Raw genomic sequence first — 16,457 nt, 5'->3', positions numbered from 1 at the left:
GTGATCTGCCTTTAAGTAGAGCTATGGACAAAATCCAACTTGCTTTAAAAAAACATGACATGCCCCCTATGTCTCCTGGGCCACAGCAGATCAAGCTGCTTCATCTACTGGGCCGGGACCTTGTCACCCAGGCGCAGGTGACCTCTACAAGTTCTCTCCAGACTTTCTGCAACTTCCGCCTCCACAGCGATAACAGCTTAATCCTTACCAGGATGAGACACTCAGTCATCCAGCAACTCTAATCCATTTGGTCCTAACAAGCACTACCAATTAAAGGCAGACACGTCTCAAAAAAAAAAGCCACCAAAGTACCATTGGTAGCTAAATTCAGCAACAACACGTCAGAGCACAGCTATTAGTCAGGAATCAGAGTTCATAAAGAGTAAACTGTAAAAATACTGTGTGCCTGGCTTAAAAATAGGCAGAACTACTTAAGTTTAATAACTTAATACTACAGAAAATGCCAATACAGAAAGTGGCACACAAAAAAGCTACAGTGAGTATGGTTTTCACAATACAGCAGGACCTTGCTCTACATCTTTAGGTTATCTGATTGGATTAAAAATAAGTCGAGAAAAACAACCGCAGACATGTTCCGGAATTTCACCATACTTAAAACCCTACCAGATAACTACAAGTCTTAGAAAGAGCTAATTCTTTAGAATGAACTCTGAACTTTTGGTACTATTAAAGATGTTGTCACATCAGATGGTGTTGGGTGATTATTTTTTTGTAAATCACAAATTGTAATCAGTTTCCATGAAGACAGACACTGACCACGTCAGCAAAAAAAAGAGGGACGGGTCTCAGAGATCAAGCTGTTGGGCCCCTAAGACAACACAAAAATACCCTTTTAAACAAACTACAATCAGCTCTCTGGTGCCTACGCTGCTGCTCAAAGCCAGCAACGCTGCAATCTGCTACCCAAAACCTCAGACAAGAAAGCCAGAAACACGACAGGCTTCCCGGGATCGCTAGCTAAGGAAACCTGGCAAAGGCTGCTTCCAGTGTCATTTGCCGGGGCGGGGGGGATGGTCTGAAGCGTTTCAAAAAGCCATCCACAAGCCAGGGCCAGGGAGGGGGTAGGTGGACGTTTTGACTCTCACTGCACAAGTCCACGTAGCCGGGAACCGGCGAGCGACGGAAGAGACTTCTCAACACCAGAAACCGAGCCACTTTTCTTCCGCCTCGAAGCTGGTCCCCTCCCGTCCTACGTGGCCGGCAGCCCTCTACCCTCCCTGCCTCGAGCTCTCCCCACTCCTACAGCCCCCCGCTGACCCGCCACATCCCTTCCAGCCGGCTGAGCCGTGACACTGTGCCTCTCCCAGGCCCGGCTCCCCCTCCGGACACATCAGCAGGTCGCGGCCCGCCCCTCACCAGTCGCTAGATGAATGGACTCGGGCGGGCAGGGCGGGACGCGCGCTGGGCAGCGCGGGGGCTCATCCTCAGTGACACCGGGGCAGGGCCAGGCTGCGGCGGCTGCTGCTGCGGCGGCTACCGCGACCCTTCAGGCGGCGACGGCGACGACCGGCGCCAGCAGCTCACAGCAGAAAACAGAGACAGCTGCCGACGCACTCCTAAAGAAGGAAGCAGCCGATTGGCCCCGGCGCAGCCGCACCTCGCACATTGGTTGGTTGAGACTGCAGCCTCGGCTCCGCCTCCCGCGGAGGAGCCCGGATTGATTGACAAGCAGGGTTCATGTGGCCAGAGGGGGCCAAGGGGTGGGGACTGCCATGGCGGGGAGCCCGAGCGGTGAGAGCGGGCAGGAGCACAGAGTCACGGAAGGTTTCAGGCTGGAAGAGACCTACGAGATCATCTAACTACTAAACCATGTCCTTAAGGACCGGGTCTAAACGCCTTTTAAATGCCTCCAGGCATGGTGACTCCACCACTGCCGTTCCAACGCCTTGACAACCCTCTCAGTGAAAAAATATTTCCTAACATCCAGCCTAAACCTCCCCTGGTGCAGCTTCCATCCATTCGCTCTGGTCCTATCACAGTTCACTGAGGAGAAAAGGCTGTTTCCCTCCTCGCTCCAACCTCCCTTGAGGCAGTTGAGGAGAGGGACAAGGTCTCCTCTCACCTCCTCCAGACTAAACACCCCCAGCTCCCTCAGCTGCTCCTCACAGGACTTGTGCTCCAGGCTCTTTCATGACCTTTGTTGCCCTTCTCTGGACACGCTCCAGCACCTCTGTGTCCCTCCCATAGTGAGGTGCCCAGAGCTGAACACAGGGCTCAAGATGCAGCCTCACCAGAGCTGAGTACAGAGGGATGATCACCTCCCAGTTCCTGCTGGCCACAGCATTCCCAATACAAGCCAGGATGCCATTGGCCTTCTTGGCCACTTGTACACACTGCTGACTCATATTAAGTCAACTATCAACCAATAGCCCCAGGTCCCTTTCCAACTTACAGCTTTCTAACCACACTTTCCCAAGTCTGTAGCTTGCCATGGGGTTGTTGTGACCCACGTATAAGACGTGGCCTTGTTAAACCTCCTAAAATTAACCTTGGCCCATTGGTGTGACTGCCCAGGTCCCACTGTAAGGCTCCCCCTACAGATGGAGGAGATGGAGGTAGCACAGCCACCTAGTTTGATGTCACCTGCAAATTTACTGGGGGTACACTCAATCCCCTCATCCAAATCATTAATGACTGTATTAAAGAGAACCGAACCCTGGGGGACGCCACTCGTGACTGTTGTCCAGAGGTGTGGGGGACAGCGACCATGGAAAGGGACTGGGAGCAATGGGGAGAGAGAGGGTGAAGAGGAAAAAGCTGAGTTGTCTCAGTGGCTTTCCCTGTCAGTCTGCACAAGGGGAACAGTGTGCTGGGCTGTGAAGAAAGAGGATGAGTTCATGGCCAGGCAACATCTCCCTGGGAGGACTCAAAAGCAAATAACTGAGCGATCAGCCTGCGGGTCTCCAGAACATTTTGAAGTGATGGAAAGCATTGAGAAGGCCATGTTGAGACAGATTTTCTTAAGCCAATATAATTTATCCCTCTGTCAGAGCAAATGGCTTTGCTTTTATGGTGCAGCTTGATTTTTATGAGGCTTTTGATGCCAACTTGTAGGGTAGTCTCAAAAGCGAATTTGATACGTGCACAGGGATTTGAAAAAGTGTTCCCATAAAGTTACAGCCTGCAGTTCACTTAATGTGGGTTTCAGTTAAACTTCATGAAGGTTGAAGTAAATTCTCTCTTTTAATTAATGTCTGGATGATGTAATAGGTGATACAGATAGTATATATAGGAATCTAGGAAACAAGACAAGCACTAAGTACATTAACATAACGTACAAAGTAAAAAAAAAAAAAAAACTATCATGCATCTTTTTGTCCAAGATATAGAAATATATTCATGGTTTATTATTATCAGTGCCAATGGTCAAAGCCACAATTTTATGCTGTTTGCACAAAAAGACTTCAAAAGAGCCTAGCTATTTGTTAAACCACAAAACATTTCAAGTGGATATAATTTTATGTGTCTTCTTCAGCAGCAGTTCAGTTCGGGGAAGACTGAGCAGAAGTTTTATGTAGGTGAATTTCAAGTATTTTTACTGGTGCCATCTGACCTGGTCCATGTGAATTGTGCAATCTGTTTCTTGTATTTCACTGTATGAATTTTGGTTTGCCAGCATACATTGTAACTCACCCTGCACACTCTATGTAATTTATTTATGCATTATTTTCCTAGTAAAAGCTTATTTCTCCTTCAGTCATAAGCATCCCTCATAGGTGGCCTTGCTCCAAGTATGCTGTCAGCCGGCCTAAGAACAGTAATGACCATCTGGGGAGATAGAGGTCAAAATATAGCTGAAGTCAGTCATAAACTATGCTTTGTTTTACAATAATGAATTGAAGTGAATAGCTGGGGCAGGCATCCTTTGGAAAGTTAAACAGCACAATAGAAAGATCAAGAGGTTTAAAGTTGAACAAGGCCCAAGACAACATGATTCTATATGAGAAAAAAATATTTCTTAGAAGTTGCTCTGCCCCTCAGGTCTTTCTTAGAAAATACTACTGTAAAGAATTGAGAACAGTAAGGGACACAGAAAAGTTGGAAAATAATACTCACTTGTGAACAGGACCTGATAGAGTTCAGGTCAGGGAAAAACTTGTCAGAATAGCCACAGGCTGTTAGCAATGGGTTTTCTCTGCAAGAGTTTGATCTTCTTTGAGGGACATTCAATATTTTTATGAAAAAAATAAGGTATTTAACTACTTTACCTATTATCATAGAATCACAGAATCGTCTGGGTTGGAAGAGACCTCAGAGATCATCAAGTCTAACCCTTGATCCGCTACCGCTGCAGTTACCAGACCATGGCACTGAGTGCCACATCCAGTCTCTTTTTAAATATCTCCAGGGACGGAGAACCCACTACTTCCCTGGACAGCCCATTCCAATGTCTGACAAACAATAACAATATTGTTTATTGCCTGGGATTTTCTAATTGTTGCCCAGCTTATACATCAGTAATAGAAATTCCTTCTATTTGTGCTGCCTCTGCAAATGCATCAAACTAATGAATATCATTCACAGAATCAGTTTTATGGTTTGATTTGTAGAGACATATGAAAGAACATTGTAAACCAAAAATATCTCAAACCAGGTTAGCTTGAGCCTCTGTTTAAATTACTGGTCTTGTTTTGTTGCATGGAAAATGTCAACACTGTTATGGAAAAATATACTATTTTAGGCTTTCAGAAGAAATTACAAGCAGTGAAGACAAAAAGCCAGTAACAAGTCACTGAAAAGTCTTTTTTAATTTATGAGTTCCTGAAACACGTAGTACATGCTTGACAGTTAGGAACTGTTCAATGTTTTTTTTTCAGTCTGTGGTGAAAAGCTCTGAATTATCACAAATAAACATGTAATTATAGGGGGAAAGTATGTCCACCATTTTTACTTTCTATAGCAGCTCCAGTAAAGTAAAAAATTGCTTAAGAAATGGGAAGAGCAACTTTTAAAAAGGAAAACCAGTATGTTTTTACCTATTATCAGAGTTTGAGGAGATACAGTAATTTTGTGAGGCTTAATTAACCTATAGTGTGTTCTTTGTCTCAGTTAATTGACTGTTGAGGGGCTGTAAATTGTCTGTGCTCCAAATATGTATTTAAGGTTAGGAGAGATAAATCTAGACCATAGGGAGGACATTTTCCCGTTAGACAGGTTTCTGGCAACTGTGGATCCTATCCATCCATCCAGAGCAGTCTGCAGAAGTATTAAGGCAAAGTTATGTGCCTTGTCTGCTGCACCAGACTTAGGCTAATGGACAAATCAGAGGAGAAGCAGGAAGTGACAGAGAGAAAAAAATGAACTCTGCATTTTATATTATCACTGTAACAATCTCATAAGGGATCTCTAAAATTGATTCTGAATGTTGAAAAATATGGTAATTACTTTTATGAGCCTATATGTAAAAAATTAAAATTATTAATTTTTCCTTTTCAGTTATACTAAGTGTTGAGTGACAGATTTCCCCTTTCAAATTTCTATTTATATACCTTAGCTGGCCTAATTATTACTGGTCTTCTCTGGAACCTTGAGTAATAAGTCTTATTGGCAGCAGTGTACTGTCTGCTGAAGAAAAAATTAATCAGTTCCAGCCTTACTGTCTGCTAATACTAAGTAAGTTACTTATTATCTTTCTCCTTTATGAACTTAAAAAAAAAAAAAACAAAAAAACAAAACAAAACTGCTGGGAAATTTGTGTTACAGAACTAATAAACTAATAGAGGAAGATTCAGCATAACACCTCTTAACAGGGAAGGCCTGAAAAACAGAGAACTGTTTCTTTATCAGATAGACACCCGCAAAAAAAAGCATTTTTTTTACCAGAAGATTACCTCCAAATTTACTTTTCATTTTAGTTTAAGGAAGTCTATGTCTTAGAGGGATGGAGCTACTCAGTTCCATGTACCAATACTGTCTTGAGAAAAACGTGGAGAAGTCAGAGGATCAAATAGCACAGGAAGAATGATAGTGAAACTTGGGGAAGTATGGGGACTCTATGATTGCTCAGTCTACTTCAGAGTTTTCTTGAAGGTAAAGTATGAGATGGGTATTAGTGAGCACCCTGGAGTTTTCATGAAATAAACCATGGCTTCATCAAAGCAGGGTCTTCATCTCACAAGTCTGGGAATGTTGCCATGTAGTTGTGTCATGTCAGGTACTCTGACATTTCTTCTTTAACTCTTAATATTCCCAAGTTGTATAATTAGACGCTGAGAGCATTTCTAATGTATAAGGTGTATTTTCTATTATTATAGTAGTCTAGATACCCAGAAAGGATAATTTGTCACAAGCCATGATATGAGGTGTTTTTGATGAGACAGCATTGTCCCACCTTTGTTGCATACCAAAAAAAAAAAAAAAAAAAAAAAAAAATAACCAACAAACAAACAAAACAACAACACAGTTTGGCAAAAACCTGTGGAAAAGAGCACAATGTAAATAAAAGATAAAGGTATTTGTATACCTTAGTAAGAAACAGACTGTCATTTGTGGAAACTGCTTGAGGAACAACTACTTGCAGTGGCTGGAATGTAATCTTGGAGTGATAGGATGAAGGGTGACAGTTTTACACTGAAAGAGGGTAAATTTTTTTTAGATGTTATGAAAAAATTCTTTACTGTGAGGGTGCTGAGACAGTGGAACAGGTTGCCCAAAGAAATTGTTGCTGCCCCCTCCCTGGAAGTATTCAAATAAAGATTGGATGAGGCTGGTCTAGTTGAAGGTATCCCTGCCCGTGCAGGAATGCTAGGACGAGGTGATATTTAAGGTCCCTTTGAACCCAAATGATTTCATGATTTTATGATCTCCAATACAATCAGAAAATGCAGTACATGGATGTGCAGTAAAATTTATGTTATCTGTTGTGATATTAAATATTTTTCAGAAGAGTATGACTTTAAACAAAATGTTTTCTTATTCTGAGGGAAGTTGATTGTGTAAATGCAGCAAGGAAATTCAATTTTTGTTCTGTCCTCCTGTGCATCCTCCCATCCTTCTGAATAGAGGGCACAAGGATGCAAGCTACCTCAGGCCATCAGCTTCCTCTGAAGGGGAGAAAATGGATGAAAAGACATGAGAATCAAGGATGTTCTCTTGGGCTTCCAAAGGATTTTCTAAACACTAATTTAAGAGTCTTTGGGAGATAAACAAACAAACAAAAAGCCACAAAAAGCCCCACAAACCTTCAAGAGAATAAAAACCTCTACAGCTATTAGACACACCTTTGCCATTTACCACCTTGTAGTGCCATCTACAGTCGAAAAACTCTTCTTACACTCTGATGTCACCATTTGGCTCCCAGCTCGCTGCTTTCACAGAATAATTCCGCAACAAAAACTACAGCACCGCAGTTTTCTACTCAGGCCGAGCTTTTCGAATGCTGGCTGAGGACTCAAGGGGGTCTCTTAAGCTACTCTTAGCTGTGCCAGTGGCTTACTGAACATCAGGTCAGGCAGTGGGCAGAGTATTGATCCTTCCTCCCTCCCAGCATGGTTTGACTCCATGCAGAATCAAAATGAGCTCCTCCTTTAGAACTGCTGAAAACAGAAATTTAACTTACCTGCTTTAAACTGTCCCTTGTATGAGCCTTTTTCTGACCACCGAGTCTCTGCAAAATAGGGGGATTATTATTTTGGATAACTAACGTGTTGAAAACTGAACAAGAGGCTGCAGAAGAAATGATAACAAATGAACCTGAAGGTTGAGATTCAGGTTTTTTTAGTGTATGGTAAAATTACAAATGAAGATGCAAGTGAAACTTCAAAGGGCAGGAGTGGAGTTTCTACAGTTTTCAAAACAAAGCTATGACAAATTGTAGAGAAAAAATAAATCTTAAAAATGTAAAAAGTTAATATTTCCTCTCAAGTAGTTCCAACCTACACAGCTATATTAATGCCCACTTTAAAAAGATCATGCATATATATGTACATTGCATTCCAGATAGTACACCATATGCATGCTATTAGATGCACAATAGTTCTCAATTTTTATTCATGCAACTTGGATACATCTGTCTGAGTTTCTGCTAAGTATTCTAATAGCAAAAGCCAAGCAGCAGCATATCTATGACTTGCCATTCTAATGGTCACAAATACAGACACAAATTTCACACTATCTTTCCATCCTTTCACCACAGCAATGTGGCCATGGCCTTTAAGCTTGCCAAAGATTTATGAGCAATTTCCGTTATATAAAACCTGCATTTTTATATGCAATTAAAAGTTTATTAAAAATAATGTCACTCATGATGGAAACCATTATTTGTATGATTTGTTCTAATTTCACAAAGAGGATGTATAATACTTGGTGGATTCTGTACAGTCTGATCACTGTAAATTTTGATAAATTAATACCAAGTTTGGTATCGTTGTTTCTGATTATTTAATCTTTTTGCTTTCAGATATGAAAATGAAATGGATTTGTGTCTCCTCTACTAGCCCTGGTTGCTGCAGTGTGAATATCCAGTACCAGACTGCAGGCACAAAGGGGAATTTTGCTAGAACTGTAGGCCAAAATGTCAGAAATGACTGTGAGATAGCATCAATTGAGCAACAGTAGTACAAAACCCACTTGATTCTCTTCTACTTGCTTTCCCCAATACACACTTAATTCAGTGACCTGGTTCTGGGACCAGAGATTAAAAGCCCCAAAAAAGGGAGCCCAGCTGCAGCGTATCTCACTGTCACATGTGGTTCTATCTCATTGTCACCAAAGTTTGCCCTCAAGAATCAAGCCAGCTTCTATACTTATATTCATTGTCAAGTCCTCAGTGCTGATGGGCAACCACATTTGCTATCTATAGGTACATCCTCTCTCCTGTTCTGACCAAGGGAGTACACCTCATGCTGCCTTATGGTGAGTCCAAGGTGATCATCCACATCTTCATCACTGGTAGGCTGGATTTTTGCAATGTAATGAACACACCAGAGCACAATAGCTCAGATGTAAGCAAAGTGAAACTATTTGGAAAAAATATGAAAAATACAAAAAATACATTTGTGTGATTTTTTTCCCTATCTTGTCTTTTTAAAAATATCCTGGTTTCTTAACTGTTCCTATTAGCTTTGCTATCAGAGACAACTTTCTCTATTCACTATACCAGTTCCTCACAAAGCACAAATTCATAGTCCTTATGCTCCTGTAGTTTGACTTTCAGTGTCAGGCTAGCTTAAAGAACACTTCCCAGAGGAGACCAATCTCCCTTTTTGATTTCACTATACAGAAGTGAAATCATTTTTAGGTGTGCAAAGGGCAAATCCTTTTTTGGCCTAAGGGCCAAAAGGCCCTTAGAAGCTTGGGCCTCCTCTTCCTCTTGAGCAACACAGGCAGCCTCATCATGTCCTATGCAAACTGCTAGAAATATTCTCATCTGTTCTGGATGGAAAAAATCTTCCAGTCGCCTGCAGGGAGCCTCCCAAAAATACAAACCTGTGGATCAGTCATTAATCGGCGTGCAAAAGAAGGTGGCTGGCTGGCTGTCCAGATCAGCTAAAAAGCTGCTCTCTCTCTCAAGGGCCTATTAGGTATTTTGCCACTAGATGCCACTGTCGACACACGTTTGTTCTTTCATCCTATTTCTTGGGAAGTGTTCAGGAAAACCGAGACCTTACTGTAGCCCTCCAGTATCTGAAGAGGGCCAACAAGAAAGTTGATGAGAGACTTTTTAGGGTGTCAGGAAGTGATAGGACCAGAGGGAATGGATTCAAACTAGAGAAGGGTAGATTTAGGGGGGACGTTAGGAAGGAGTTCTTCACCATGAGGGTGGTGAGACACTGGCACAGGTTGTCCAGAGAGGTGGTGGAAGCCCCATCCCTGGAAGTTTTTAAGGCCAGGCCGGATGGGGCTCTGAGCAACCTGATCCAGTGGGAGGTGTCCCTGCCCATGGCAGGGGGTTGGAACTGTATGATCTTACAGGTCCCTTCCAACCCTGAAAATTCTATGATTCCAGAGACAAGAACAAATTTCTTTTACTCACAAACCTCTTCAAATATTATAGAACCAAAATTAGGGAGTGAAGGTAGCATGTGAGATTTCTGTTTAATGTGACAGGGAAAAAATATTGGTTCTTGCCCAGTTCTGCCAAAGTCTTACCTGGGAATATGTACTTCCCTCCCTCTGCTGGGAAACCTCTTTTCCTTCTCACATGAAAGCCACTAATAACCAACAGCCAGAAGAAAAAGAAAGGAGCTCATAAGCTGGAGCATTCTTCCCCCTTCTCTCAGCAGAGAAGAAAACAAGTCTCCTATTACTCTGAAAGTATTGTGTGGAGTAGAAGGACTCCATCCAGCTATTTGACTGGGACTAGAACAAATGGAAATCCTATTTCTAGACCTTGAAAACTGAAATAATCCCTTTAATCATGTGCAGTTCTCCTGAAGCAGAATGTTTCCAAGACACTCACATACTTGTTTGGTCTGGTGGTTATCTGAGCAGCTATCCTTGTGCTAAATATTACTCAGGTGTTGGCCAAGGTCTCTGCAGGCAGTGGGACCATTTCCAGGGTCAAGCAGGCCAGCAGAACTGTGAGCCTGACCCAAAGTGCCAGCAACTTTTTGTTGTAGTTCTGGTGCTGTTTTGGGAAAGCATGAGACTCTTTGAATTTGGCATCATCCGTAAAGGAAATAGTAGGACTTGTGCTCAGAATGTAGAAGTGAAAATTTAGTGAATGATCAATACTTTGAAAAATTAAATAAAACTTGTAGTATTTCAAATTTAAAAAGATGTTAAAACTGCAGAGACATTTTTAATTTTTAAAAGTCTTTTTTTTACCATGCATGCATCTTCCCTAGCTATTGCTGCTTGAGAATTTGGTCAGCAGTAAATTGCTTCCAGACAGAATATATGGCTGCAACTTCTTGAAAAACAGTCTTATCTGCTTGCTGCTTTTTAAAATTGTTTTTAAGCAGAATAAACCCATGAGGGAAGATTACATACAGGACTGGATTCAATTTTTATCCAAGCCAGTATTTCCTCAGGTCAGTGAAGATATTGTAGACTCACATCACTAGATCTACACCACCTTCTGAAGGGATGTGGATTTTAAAAAATACTCTTTTAACCCAAGTCAGTCCAGATCTTGGTTTCAGCAGAACCTCACAACCTACATGAGCACAACTTGAACAAACTTGAGCACAGACATGGGCATGAATATTCACGGCAGAGTAAAGGATGAAGAGGCAGGAATTTCTTAGGAACAAAGCAGTATGAACAACACTATTGTCTGCTACACACCTCACAGCATCCTTCCAAAATCTTTCTTATCAACAGTCACACTGCTATATTAGCATAATACTGTCCAGACAACAAATGGGTGTTTTAGCAGAGCTATGCAACATTTCCCAGGTAAGTGATAAAATGTTTCAAAATCACTATGATAGCCAGGAGGCTACAAGCCACCTCACCATGCTCATTGCATTTCATCCATTTCACATAAGAACAGTTTACATGTAGTAGGGACCACCAAGACTACAGATTCCTTGTCCTGGAAAATCATACCAAAAAAGATAAGAAAAATTTGGATGAACATGTTTTTTAAAAAATGAAGAGAAACAGAAGAGGCAAATCTCAGCTATAAGTGCTGGATGTAAGATCACTCACCGATGCTGGGATTAAGAAAGCCCCAGGAAGCTTCCCTGCCCTCTGGCTGGGACGGTGGGGTCCCTGGCCATGAGACTTTGCCTGCCCCAGGGGAGCCTCTGTCACTCCAGACCCTGCCTGTGCTGTTTCCTGACATTTGCTTAATTTCAACAAGGGGGTTAGGGAAGAGTAGGAAGAGCTATTCTGCCACACTTTTATTCCCCACTAATGGCTGCTTCTCTCTGAACATACCCATTTGTTTTCCAGGTACTCATCCTTGCTCCTGCAGCTGTTTTTTTATAGAAAATAGTAGGAAGGAAGACACATAATTTTTCATGCCAAAGCTCATTAAGCAAATTTTGTTCAGCTATCTGCAATGCTCCTCTCCCCACCCCCAAGAAAAAAAAAAAAAAAAAAAAAAAAAAAAAAAAAAAAAAAAAAAAAAAAAAAAAAGAGATAAAGAAAGGAGAGAGAAGGGAAAGGAGAGAGAAGAGGAGAGGAGAGGAGAGAAGAGAGGAGAGGAGAGGAGAGGAGAGGAGAGGAGAGGAGAGGAGAGGAGAGGAGAGGAGAGGAGAGGAGAGGAGAGGAGAGGAAAGCGTAGCAGCTCTGGAGCCAGTTTTTTCCCATACTTCAGTAGCGAGCTGACATGTGAGAAATTATTTTTGTCTACCTTTTAGTTCCCTTAGTAAAAAGTTCTTGGCAATGTCTCACCTCAGCATCATGTTATGCCTTGGCTCAGCTGTACAACAGCATAACAAAACCCTTTTTATCCTCTTACTATTGCAGGCATATTTTATCCTAAGTGGCATTATGCTGTCCCTCCACCAAAGCATGGTGGGGCAAAAGAGAGTCAGGGATGGTATTCTGAGATGAGAGACCCATTAAAGAATTTTCAAGTGGCTGGTGTTGCACAGCTGTGAAAGAGACGAGACACAAGGATGTGATTTGTGTATTAAACAGGTCCAAATAAATGGGGTTTAATGATAGCATGTAGTCACTGTGATGATTCACTCCTTGCTCTGTAGGACATTGTTGTTACAAGACCTCCTCAGGGTCCTTTTCTTTCTGCAGCCTGCTTTTACATGACTTACAGCTTTGTGTTCAGCCTTTTTCAGCCCGAGCAGATTACAGCCAGCTTTTTCTCATCTCCCAGAGAAGATCTCTGTATTACCAGTACAGGCAATATCCTTGCACAACCACCTTTTCCCTGTCCTCACACATAGCCAAACGCCAAAGTTGGCACACCTTTGTGCAAAGAACTGGCTGGAGAGGAAGAAAATAATAGAAAGTTCTGTTATAAAGGCAGCTTCTGAAAAGTAAGAAGATTAATCTGTCTGCTCCCATCTCTGAAGAAGTATCTCCCTTTAACAGATAGTAAATCTCCAATCTGGGACTGAGCTGCTCCTCGCATAAAAATGGCATATGCTGCTGAAACTTCAGATGCCTCAGCACCTACAGGTATTTTAAACTCATAAACACTCACAAAAAGTCATGTCCAGATGGCATAAGACTTAAACATAGTTTCTCTCTCTCCCTGGGACTTGATTATCTCCTATCTTGCTCTTTATATCGCTTGTACTGCTTGTACCTTCTAATTTATATCTCTCAAAGCATTGCCATTTCAGTAAGGTGGCACTATACACACACCTGTAAGTGGTTACATAGGATATAAAGTAGGAGAAAATTAGGTCTGTGGTTCCAATCTGTCCTGCAGAAGAAAAAAATAATCTAGAGAGAAAAGGAGAATAGGAATTACCAGATGCCTAGCCTGGTTTGGGCCAGGATAAAGGTGATTTTCTGTCTTGTACTTTTGCTTTCAGCTAAGTCTCCTGTAAGTAGTTGCACTTGCTGAAATTAACAGCAAGTTTCTCAGACAGTGTGTGTTTCTAGGACTGATAACACTTGATGTTTATAGTTACTGCTAGAGACTGGTATGCAGAGCCAAGGACACTGCTCAGCTCTGAAGAAAACATAAAAGGTCCCACCTGCATCCCTCCTTTGGGGAGGAACGGACAAGATAGATGCCAGAATTGACCAAACAGAGTATTCCATCCCATATACGTCATCCTCAGTATAAATTTGAGGGATCACGAGGGCCAAGCCAGATTTCCTGCTTCCAGCTTCCGGCTGCCTGCCCTTCCTGCTTCTCTTCCTTCACCCCGGCATCCTGGAAGGATCCCGTCCGTTTGCCTGCCTGTGCTCCTGATCTGTGCCAGCCCATATCTGTGTGTTCCTGCCTCCAGTTCCCGACTGCTGCCGACTCCAGGAGTCCAGCCTGGACTTTCCCAGGGCTGCCCTGCAGCCTCAGTGGTGACGTGAGAGCTATTGGGGGAAAGGGAGGAGGAATGTGGTATCCATTTTCTTGTATATTTGTATATATTTATTAATTTTTCCTATTTATCATTACTGTTTCATTAAAGTTGTGTAGTTTAGTTTCCAACCCATAAGTCTCTCTCCCTTATTCTCTCTCCTTTCTTATCCGGGAGGAGAGAGAGATTAATAGAGAGCGTCTGTTACTCGGTTTAATTGCCGGGCCAGTGTTAAACCGTGACACTAGGATAGCAGAAGATAAACAAAACTATTATTCTTCCATCAGTCAAGGAAGCAGGGGAAAAAAAAAAAAAAAAAGGATTCTAAATTCCACCTTGATGCTTCATTCGGGATTGCTTTTTGCAGATCCCTCCAGATGCAGATATCTTATGAAAGGAAGTCCCTAAAAATGTTTTGGGGAGTTTTTTCTGAAAGCTGATGAACCAATGTCATCCTATCACCTTCAGGAGAGTGCTGGGTCACTCCAAGAAAAGCAGTGCTTCATTCTATAGTGTGATTACATGGCACTTACCAGTACTTAGCTATGGGCAGCAAGCACAGCAATGCCTACAACAAAACAGCTGAAAGGTCAGGCATCTGCTTGATGCACCTGAAAAAAGGGATAGGGAGCTAATTTCTTCTCTCAGTGCAAGAAAGAACTCTCCCAGTGCATCTCTCAAGCTGCGAGAGGAGTACTGAAAAGATTAATGCTTTTGAATAAGGAAACCAAGCTAACAACAGCTGCCCGTGCCACTTGTGTGAGGAGAGAGGAAGGAGGGCATTCCTTTGCCTTTGGGGGTCATGGCAGCCTCCCTGTAAGACTACAGCTGCTGGAAAAAGTTCAGGTCTGTAATACGTCTATTTGGTCTTTTTTACCAGTCTGTGTACTAAAATCACATTTGTGCATAGTTCAGACATAAATTTGTACAGCTTATAATTTAATTATGTCCAGCAATGCTAGTCAGACTTTCTACATGCAGCCAAGCACACAGGGCCGACTCAAAGCATGACAGACATGACCCCTTCTCAGGCCATTTTACCTCAGAACACTTTTATGTTTCTTTTTAGATCTATCCCCCATGCCTAATAATATCAACATTTTAATTCTCTAAAGTAAAATAAACATGTAAATCCCAATACTCCTTGTGAAGGATTTAGATAAAAAATAAAAGAAACAACAAAAAAAAATTGCACACAGCTATCGCTGGCAGCTTGTTCAAAATGTAAGTTTTAAAGTTAACCTGTGAGAAATACTGTTAATAATAAAAACTGACTCATCTGGGCTCATAAATCCATTGATTACTGTGAAACATTAATACTTAATGCATCTGCTATGCTGTCTAGAGGCTGCTTTTTATGGTGAATTATAGAAAAGCACTGGACACCTCCAGGATGCTCTACACATTGTCACAGGAGCTTTTTAACAGGTGAACAGCTACTTTTTCCATAAGGGGAGTATCAGAGAGCCATGAAAACTGTAGACACATTTAGGATAAAATGAAGTAGGAACAACATTGATAATTAAATAGCATGACCTAAACTACACCAGCTGGTGAATAGCTTTAATCAGGTTCCCAAAAAAGACCAGAAATGGAAGCAAAAAACTAGTAAGGGACAGGAATGGGTTAAAAGATCTCAGCACTAGCCTAACTCCACTTGTATGGAAATCAGTGCCTTCCAGAGGAACAAAGCAGCACCGAGATTTTTTTTATTTAAAACTATACCTGTAGCTCATTCTTGTTAGCTCTTTTCCTAAAGTGAGAAATAAGCACTGCATTATCCCAAGGATCTAGATTTCTGTTATTCTTACACCAAATAACAGGGAAATAGAAATATTTTAGTTAAAAAATGCTAATATTGAGCTGATTTTATTTCTGTCTCTGTTCCCACTGTGGAGTGGAGCTCATTTCATGGGACTCAGCCAGGAATGGAGATGTAATATATGAAGCTACTCAGAGAATCAGCATTGAAAATTAGTCGAGCAGTTTCTGTAATTTTAAATCTATCCTGACCTAGGAGAGTTATTCCCTTCCTATAATTAAGTCTATCATAACAGTAACAGGAGTCATATCTAAAGCTGGAGAAATAAGCAAAAATTATTAAGCAAAAATAATATGATAAAACTGCCTCATCAGAAGTGGAAAATATTCAATGATACTAACTTTTCAAGAAGAAATATAAACAGGTCTTTTAAGCTAGCAGAATAATCCTTTTCCTTATTTTCACATTACTGTGTTTATACAAGAAACATCTTGTAAGAAAAATAATATATTCTATAATTTGCATTTAACGTTGCACCTGAAATAATTTCCATCCATTTCAGCAAAAGCTGTTTTTTTACTTCTGTTCCACATAATTCATCTCTGGCATTCTCAAGCTGCCAGGTATTTTATATGACATGCTTATAGCAAAAAAGAAAAAAAAAAAAAAATACACTCCATTCCTACAAAGATAGCAGGTCTCAGCATTAACACAGTCAAAGCATTCTAGTAGGCAAAAGAAATGAAACCAGCCACAGCAGGTCAATAAGGAACAAACAGTGTAGGAAACAA

General features: G+C 41.5%; 1 protein-coding gene and 1 long non-coding RNA gene across 4 annotated transcripts in view; one reads left to right on the top strand and one right to left on the bottom strand.

The window, feature by feature from the left end:
• IBTK (inhibitor of Bruton tyrosine kinase) overlaps window positions 1-1,642 on the bottom strand; it is a 50,314-nt gene extending 48,672 nt beyond the window's left edge. The window contains exon 1 of one of the 3 annotated variants that reach the window (XR_011725365.1): window positions 1,378-1,583. The gene's annotated coding sequence lies outside the window, so the exon portion shown is untranslated. Of the gene's footprint in view, window positions 1-1,377 lie in introns of all 3 variants that reach the window. The other 2 variants (XM_071741482.1, XM_071741483.1) reach the window with 2 other exon arrangements.
• LOC139795044 (uncharacterized) overlaps window positions 1-12,060 on the top strand; it is a 71,960-nt gene extending 59,900 nt beyond the window's left edge. The window contains exon 2 of the long non-coding RNA XR_011725367.1: window positions 11,995-12,060. This is a non-coding gene — a long non-coding RNA (uncharacterized lncRNA). The remainder of the gene's footprint in view (window positions 1-11,994) is intronic.
• Window positions 12,061-16,457: the final 4,397 nt, after the last annotated feature.

The sequence above is a fragment of the Heliangelus exortis genome, chromosome 3 (genome assembly GCF_036169615.1).
Source record: "Heliangelus exortis chromosome 3, bHelExo1.hap1, whole genome shotgun sequence".
Lineage (NCBI taxonomy): Eukaryota > Metazoa > Chordata > Aves > Apodiformes > Trochilidae > Heliangelus > Heliangelus exortis.
Note: the sequence above shows the minus strand (reverse complement) of the source record. Positions and strands in the feature narration are given on the sequence as shown.